Consider the following 7,019-nt stretch of genomic DNA (forward strand, 5'->3'; position numbering starts at 1 on the left):
TAATTATTTCATTATCTGATAGTAAATTTCTCAGATTTATTTCTATATTTTTAATTCTAAAGTAGTTTGTTATTTTTTGTCTCTGGTGATTGTATCTATTGCAGGTTGTTAATATGTGGGCTATTGATAGTCTTGAATTGCAGTGTTGGCACTGTGGAGGGAAATTTTTTTCTATATATGGAGTGAGGTGGGTTTTTCTTGTGGCGTTTACCCTGAGCCGGGCTAACACCACCTCCTCCCTTCTGTTTCTTCTGTGGGGCTGTGTTCCACGGTTCAAATATCACTTTATTTTTAGTGATTTGGAGGTCGGTCCACTCACTTTGCCACAGGAGATGGATTTTTGCTTTTATAAAAGAGACAAAACACCTGAGATCTGTGCGGACAATGCCAGGCTCCAGATAGTCAGTCGACCCGGCTAATTTGTCAGCCTGTTCGTTGCTATGGATACCCGAGTGTCCAGGTACCCATATCAGTTTGATTGATTTATTGGCACAATGTAATTTACGAATGATATTACCCTGTATTTCATTATTGGTGGTTTCTAGGGATTTAATGGCTTTAAGTGTAGTTAACGAGTCTGAAAATATGACTATTCTATCGTGGGTCGTCGATAGGGCAAAATCTAAAGCTTTGTCTATTGCAAAAAGTTCAGCAAGAAAAATCGATGTATGATTCGGCAATCGAAATCTCAACTGGCATTCAGTCGACCATACACCCGCTCCCACACACTCGTCTGTCTTGGACCCGTCGGTATATAAATGAAAAAAGGAAAGATGTTTAATTAGGATCTCTCTGAACCTCTGGCGTACCTCCACCTCTGACACCGTGGCTTTGGCTGATGGTAGCCAGTCTACAATGGTGGAAAAATTGGGTGTCTCCCACGGTGCTATATTTGACTGAACCAGGGTATCGATGGTAGAGAGATCTATACCGACTTTATCTGTGAGGTCATTGAGTCTATTGCACAGCGGCTTTCCGCCGCGGTGCTGTGGCCCTAACTGCCGGCGCAAAACATCCCTGTTTGGATGCTGGGGCTGCCTGGCTACCTTGGCGGCATAAGTCAGCGTAAGCTGACCGCGTCTAAGACGGAGGGGAGGTACTCCCGACTCTACATCTAGGCGCTCGGTGCGAGTGCACTTAAGGGCTCCAAGACAGACGCGTATACACGCATTCTGCACCACATTCAATCCTTTCAGAGTTGAGCTCGTTGCCGAGCCATACACGATTGACCCATTATCTACTTTAGATCTAATCAGGGATTTATATAACATCAGTAAAGACTTTCTATCAGCTCCCCATTTGTGTCCAGAAATGCACTTTAATAAATTGAGTGCTTTTTGACATTTATTCTTTAACTGACCAATGTGGTCTTTCCAATTTAATCTACTATCAAAGAGTAGACCAAGAAATCTAGCTGAATTTTGAATAGGTATTGGGTGGTTGTCTAGAGTTAGCCTGATGTTGGGCTTTCTCCTATGTGTAAAGACCACGCCAATACTCTTTCTTATGGAAAACTTAAAACTCCACTGGAGGCCCCAGTTATGAATCATATCCAGTGCCAATTGGATCTGATTTGCCGAGAACTCTGCATTACTGCTGGAGTGCCATAATGCACAATCATCGGCGTACAGTGAGTATTTAAGATTCCGAGGAGGAGCTGGTAAAATGTCATTTAGCATACATAGAAATAATGTTGGAGACAAGACCCCGTTTGCCTGGACAAAAATGTCCGAGAAAGTGACGTTGTCAGAAAATAATTTGACAGAAAACGTTCTGTCAGAAATGAAATTTTGGATAAAACAAGGCAAGTTTCCACGTATTCCGAAAGCATAAAGTTTTCTGAGTAGGCCATGTCGCCATGTCATGTCGTAGGCTTCTTCTATATCTAAAAATACTGAAATCAAAAAATGCTTTTTGGCAAATGCCTCATGAATATGACTTTCCAGTTTTACCAGCTGATCGAGAGTTTGACGTCCCTTCCGGAAGCCGCACTGCTCGTCAACTAGTAAATTCCTGATATTTAAAAAATGCAATAGCCTACTATTAACAATTCTTTCCATGACCTTGCATAAGCAGCTTGTCAACGCAATTGGGCGGAAGAGATGGCGGATCTGGGATTTCCCCCTCCTCTCAATATGGGAATGATGTGGGCGAAGTGCCATGAATTTGGAAAAGTCTGGCTTTTCCAAATATCATTGTACACTTCTAGCAACTTAATCAAGTCATCATGATTAAGATGCTTTATCATCTCATATCGAATCTCATCGGGGCCTGGGGATGTTCCTCTACAGGCTTCTAGGGCTCGGACAAGCTCATTCATTGTAAGATCTTTATTGTAATCAAAATTATCTCCTGTGACAAAGTGAATTGGTTGCAGCTCGGATGCTTCCTTGGTGGTCAGGAATGCAGGATTGTAGTTTTCCGAGCAGCTTGTATAAGAGAACTGCCTGGCGATTGTGTTAGCAATGTCTCTAGGTGAATCATAATTATTTCCCTCATGGATGATGTTTCTGATTTTTATTGATACTTTTTTTTCTATTTATTCTATTAACTGTGGACCAAACCTCTGATAACTTTGTGTTGCTGTTAATCGTAAAGACAAAGCTTCGCCAGGAGTCTCTTTTGGTTTGTCTGATTGTTCTACGAGCCCTAGCTCTCGCTTGTTTGTAATTGCGAAAGTTCTCGTTTGTGATATTATTATGGAAAAGCCTGTAGGCCCTATTTCGTTCACATAGCGCTCTGCGGCAATCTGGTGTCCACCATGGAACTCTATGCTTAACGCTATCTGTCGAAGTCTTAGGGATGGTTGCCTTTGCTGCATTTATAATACAATTTTGAACATTGTTTACTTTATCATCAATGGTTTCTCCAACAACTTCGAGCTTGACGCTCCTTGTGAAGGCGACCCAATCTGCTCTTTTTACGTTAAATTTGGGCGCTGAAGGCGTCCTCGTGGTGTCGCATGAATATTGAATACAAGTAGGAAGGTGATCGCTTCCCAACGAGTCGTCAATGGTGTGCCACAGGCACTTGGCTGCTAGTGTTGAAGAGACCAGAGATAGGTCAATAAAGCTCAAATTACCGGTATTATCGTCTATTCGCGTTGGACTACCATCATTTAGAAGAACCAGATCAGAGTCGTTGATCAACTCAACTACTTGCTCACCTCTACCATTCATTCGCAGGGAACCCCATGATGTATGACGAGCATTAAAATCACCTAGAATTAATTTATTGTTTGGCAGACTGTCCTGAATAGCAAAATGCTCATCATAGATTAGCATATTACCAGGTGGACAGTAAGCTGAGCATATAGTCAGATACGTGTTATTGAATTTTACTTTGCATGCGACGTGTTCCAAAGTAGAATTAATCGTCACTTCAGTGAAAGGGAGATTCTGGTGGATGTACATGGCGACTCCGCCTCCACCCCTTCCCTCTCGGTCTTTTCTACAAAGATGGTAGTTTCTTAGCGATACGACCTCGTCAGAGACTTGGTCGTTTAAATGGCTTTCTTGTAGAACGATAATATCGGGAGCATAGGACGAGGCTAATAATCTAAGGGAGTTTAATTTTGATCTAAGACTTCGACAGTTCCATTGTATAATGGTATACGCGTGGATTACGTTTTATGGGGTTTGGAAGTGCCTTGTCCACCGGTTTTTATTTTCTTTTTTTGGGAGGGAGGCGCCTCCTCCTCTCCCTCGCTTCCCGAGGGCCTCTCTCGGGAATTTTTGGAGACAGTAGCCTCCATGGCCTGCTCCCCTCCACTAGGGATGCGCCCGGCGGAAGATGATCTACCCTTACGAGTAGACCAAAAACCAGGCGAAGTCCTAGTGGGGGTCGCCTGGACTAGAAGGTGCGATCCGGATTGTGATTTGGTATCGTCCTCCTTAAGATGCTGTTTTTGCTGGGTTGATTCAGCAATTTCTTTAATTGTCTTATTCAATTCTTTAATCTGATTCCTTTACTGTTTCTTTTAATTCGGAAATTTCCTGGTCTTTAACTGCGAGCTGCTGACTAACACTGATTGCACTGAAAACATTGTTAGTTACTGCTGAGGCGTAAGAAGTATTGGATTTGCTTGTCAAACCTTCAACTTTCTTTTTGGCCTCACGGTAGCTAACATCGTGCTGTCTCATGTATGCTAATGTCTCAGTCTCCTTCTTCAGGCTACTGCATTCAGCAGAGCCTGACTGATGGGGACCTCCACAGTTAGCACACTTGAGTGTCTTTTCCGTGCATTCAGTGGTATCATGTGCTCCAGTACATTTACCGCAAGTGAATTTGTTAGTATCCTTATCCATGCATCTTAATGAGGTGTGTCCAATTTTTTGGCATCTATTGCAACGCATTGGTTTTTTAATATAAGGTCTTACTTGAACAATCTCATATCCGATTTTAACAGTACTAGGAATTTTTGGTGAAGAAAAAGTCAAGAAACACAATCCGGTCTTTATTCGCGCATTCCCATCCTTTTTGGTCATGCAATTTACGTCTACTACGTTTTGGTCATTCATGGCATCAAGAATTTCGCTTTCTTCCATTGTCCTCAAATCCCTGTGAAAGATTACTCCCTTACAGGTATTTGGGCCAACAGGAATAGTTACTTTTACTGTAATGTCATGAATCTGCGTCAGCTTAAGTAAATCATTAATCTGAGACTTAAATTGCACTTTCACAAGGAGGCTGCCATCTCGCAATTTACGGACAAAATCAAAACTGCCTTCCACTTGACCATCAAGGACCTTCTTAATGATAAAGGGGTTGACGTTCTGCAAGGATTGATTTTCATTCATGCAACGGATGTTCACGCACCTTGCGTTCTGGGGAGGGATATCAATGTGTCGTCTGGGTCGGTCATTGGTCGGGGTTCCATTACTGGTCAAAGTGGTCTTAGAAACGTTCTGAGTCGCCCCTCCTCCTTGGGGAGGAGGAAGGGTATTCGGGGTGTCAATCATACTGGGTGTCGGACCTGCCAGGCCCGTAGTAAAGAACCTGTGGGGTGGGGCGTCGGGAAAATGTGACGGGTGTAGGGCGTAGGACATTTTATCCTACGCCCTACACCCGACACCCGTCACATTTTCTATTTTATTTTATTTATCCTATTTTATTTTATTTAACCTATTTTATTTTATTTATCCGTCACATTTTATCCTACGCCCTACACCCGACACCCGTCACATTTTCCCGACGCCCCACCCCTCAGGTTCTTTACTACGGGCCTGGCAGGTCCGAACCCTGGGCCAAAGCCCGTTGTCCTGAGAGGACTACCTTTCCCTTAACTATTGTTTCAACCTATTCCCAATAGCTAAGAGAGGATAATAAAAAAACAAGTCTTTCAGTTAAGCGTCCTCACCCCCCCCTTAGCGGAAGCCTGGTTGCGTTCTCCAGTACCGACTAAGGGATCGGAGTTGTATGTAAGACACCTTCCTACCGCCGAACCTGCCTAGTGCGAGGGACGGTAAGTTGGTGCCCACCCCCCCAAGCGAATACAGGAGCTCACAAGGAGACTCCCGTAGGCTCAGGAAAGTCACACAGAAAAATAGAAAAAATTCAGGGAGAGAGAAAAGTTGCGCCCAAAGGACGCCCCAGACTACTGGGCCTCCATACCCAGGGGTCACAGCCCGTAAGGGCTACCCTGGGGTAGAAGAGTGCTGCGGGTCTGGGGTGGGGGCCGACTACTTCTACTGTAGTCTCGTGCTACCTTCAAAAACAAAGCACTGAAGGTGCAGGCAAGGCACTAAAAGTGCAAAAAGTCTGAAAACAGCGTTTACTCGACTAATTTACGCTACGGAAACACAGAAACAACAATGTCGAGCAAGACGAGAGGCCCCGGAAACCAGGGTAGCTCCTGTGTCACAAGACTTATTATTTGTTGCTGCTGCGTTTACAAAAAAACAGGGTTTGAGCTCATCAAGATCTCATACACGAGTGTGTATAATTTCTCCTCCTTGTGTACTGTATATATTTCAAACTGTTAATATCACTTTATCATTTGCAATAGATATGTGAGCCCAAAAAGAGAGGGTGGGGGGATAACTTCTGTTCCTTACCCTTTTGCTTATATATATATATATATATAATATATATATTTATATATATATATATATATATATATATATATACATATGTGTGTGTGTGTGTGTGTGTGTGTGTGTGTCTGTATATATATATATATATATATATATATATATATATATATATATATATATATATATATATATATACACGCGCGCGCGCGCGCGTTTTCCCCTCTACCTGCATATCTCCTGTCAGGTAATGTATCCTGTATTTTTGGTTTCGCTTTATTTCGAGTCATTACTGGACATGACACGTGCACTGAATGCCAAAACAAACAACCAAAAAGAACAACAACACTGAATCACTTATTAGTATTGTTTGTATATAGAAGTTGACAAGATTGTAACGGCTTTTTCTTGGGACAACTTCCGGACCAAAATGGATGATCGACTTTATACACATCGCTCATTTCATCGTTAAATGATATAAATTGGTTTACATAGGGCCGTGAGTATGTCTTTTAGAAAAAGGTGCAGTGTAAATAAATTTAAAAAACGCTATTTCTTGGCCCCCCCACCCCCGCGCATGTTATCAACCCTTTGTATTTGCATATCAAGTATCTAAGCTACTGCTAACTCCATCGAGAAAATTATTATCTGTAGCAGCCAGTCCAACAACAGATTTAAAAGGGCGAGAATCGTTCTTTCGTGACAAATATCCGGAATACGTTGTTGTTCCATATATGATTGTCGTTCATCATCTTCATCTTGAATTTTTTTTCCATCATCTTCATCTTTTCATCATCTTCATCTCCCTCTTATTTTCATCATCTTCATCTTTTCCTTACGTCTTTATAAATAGACCGTTAGAATATAATAACATGATAATAATAATAATAAAAAGTGGCGCGCGCGCGTGTGCGTGTGTGTGTGTGTGTGTCACAAAAATGTGGATAGATAGTAAGAAGAGAGAGAGAGAGAGAGAAGTCGCTGGTC

The sequence above is a fragment of the Penaeus japonicus genome, unplaced genomic scaffold (assembly GCF_977035675.1).
Source record: "Penaeus japonicus unplaced genomic scaffold, GWHDUDI00000001_assembly GWHDUDI00000027, whole genome shotgun sequence".
NCBI classification, from domain to species: Eukaryota; Metazoa; Arthropoda; class Malacostraca; order Decapoda; family Penaeidae; genus Penaeus; species Penaeus japonicus.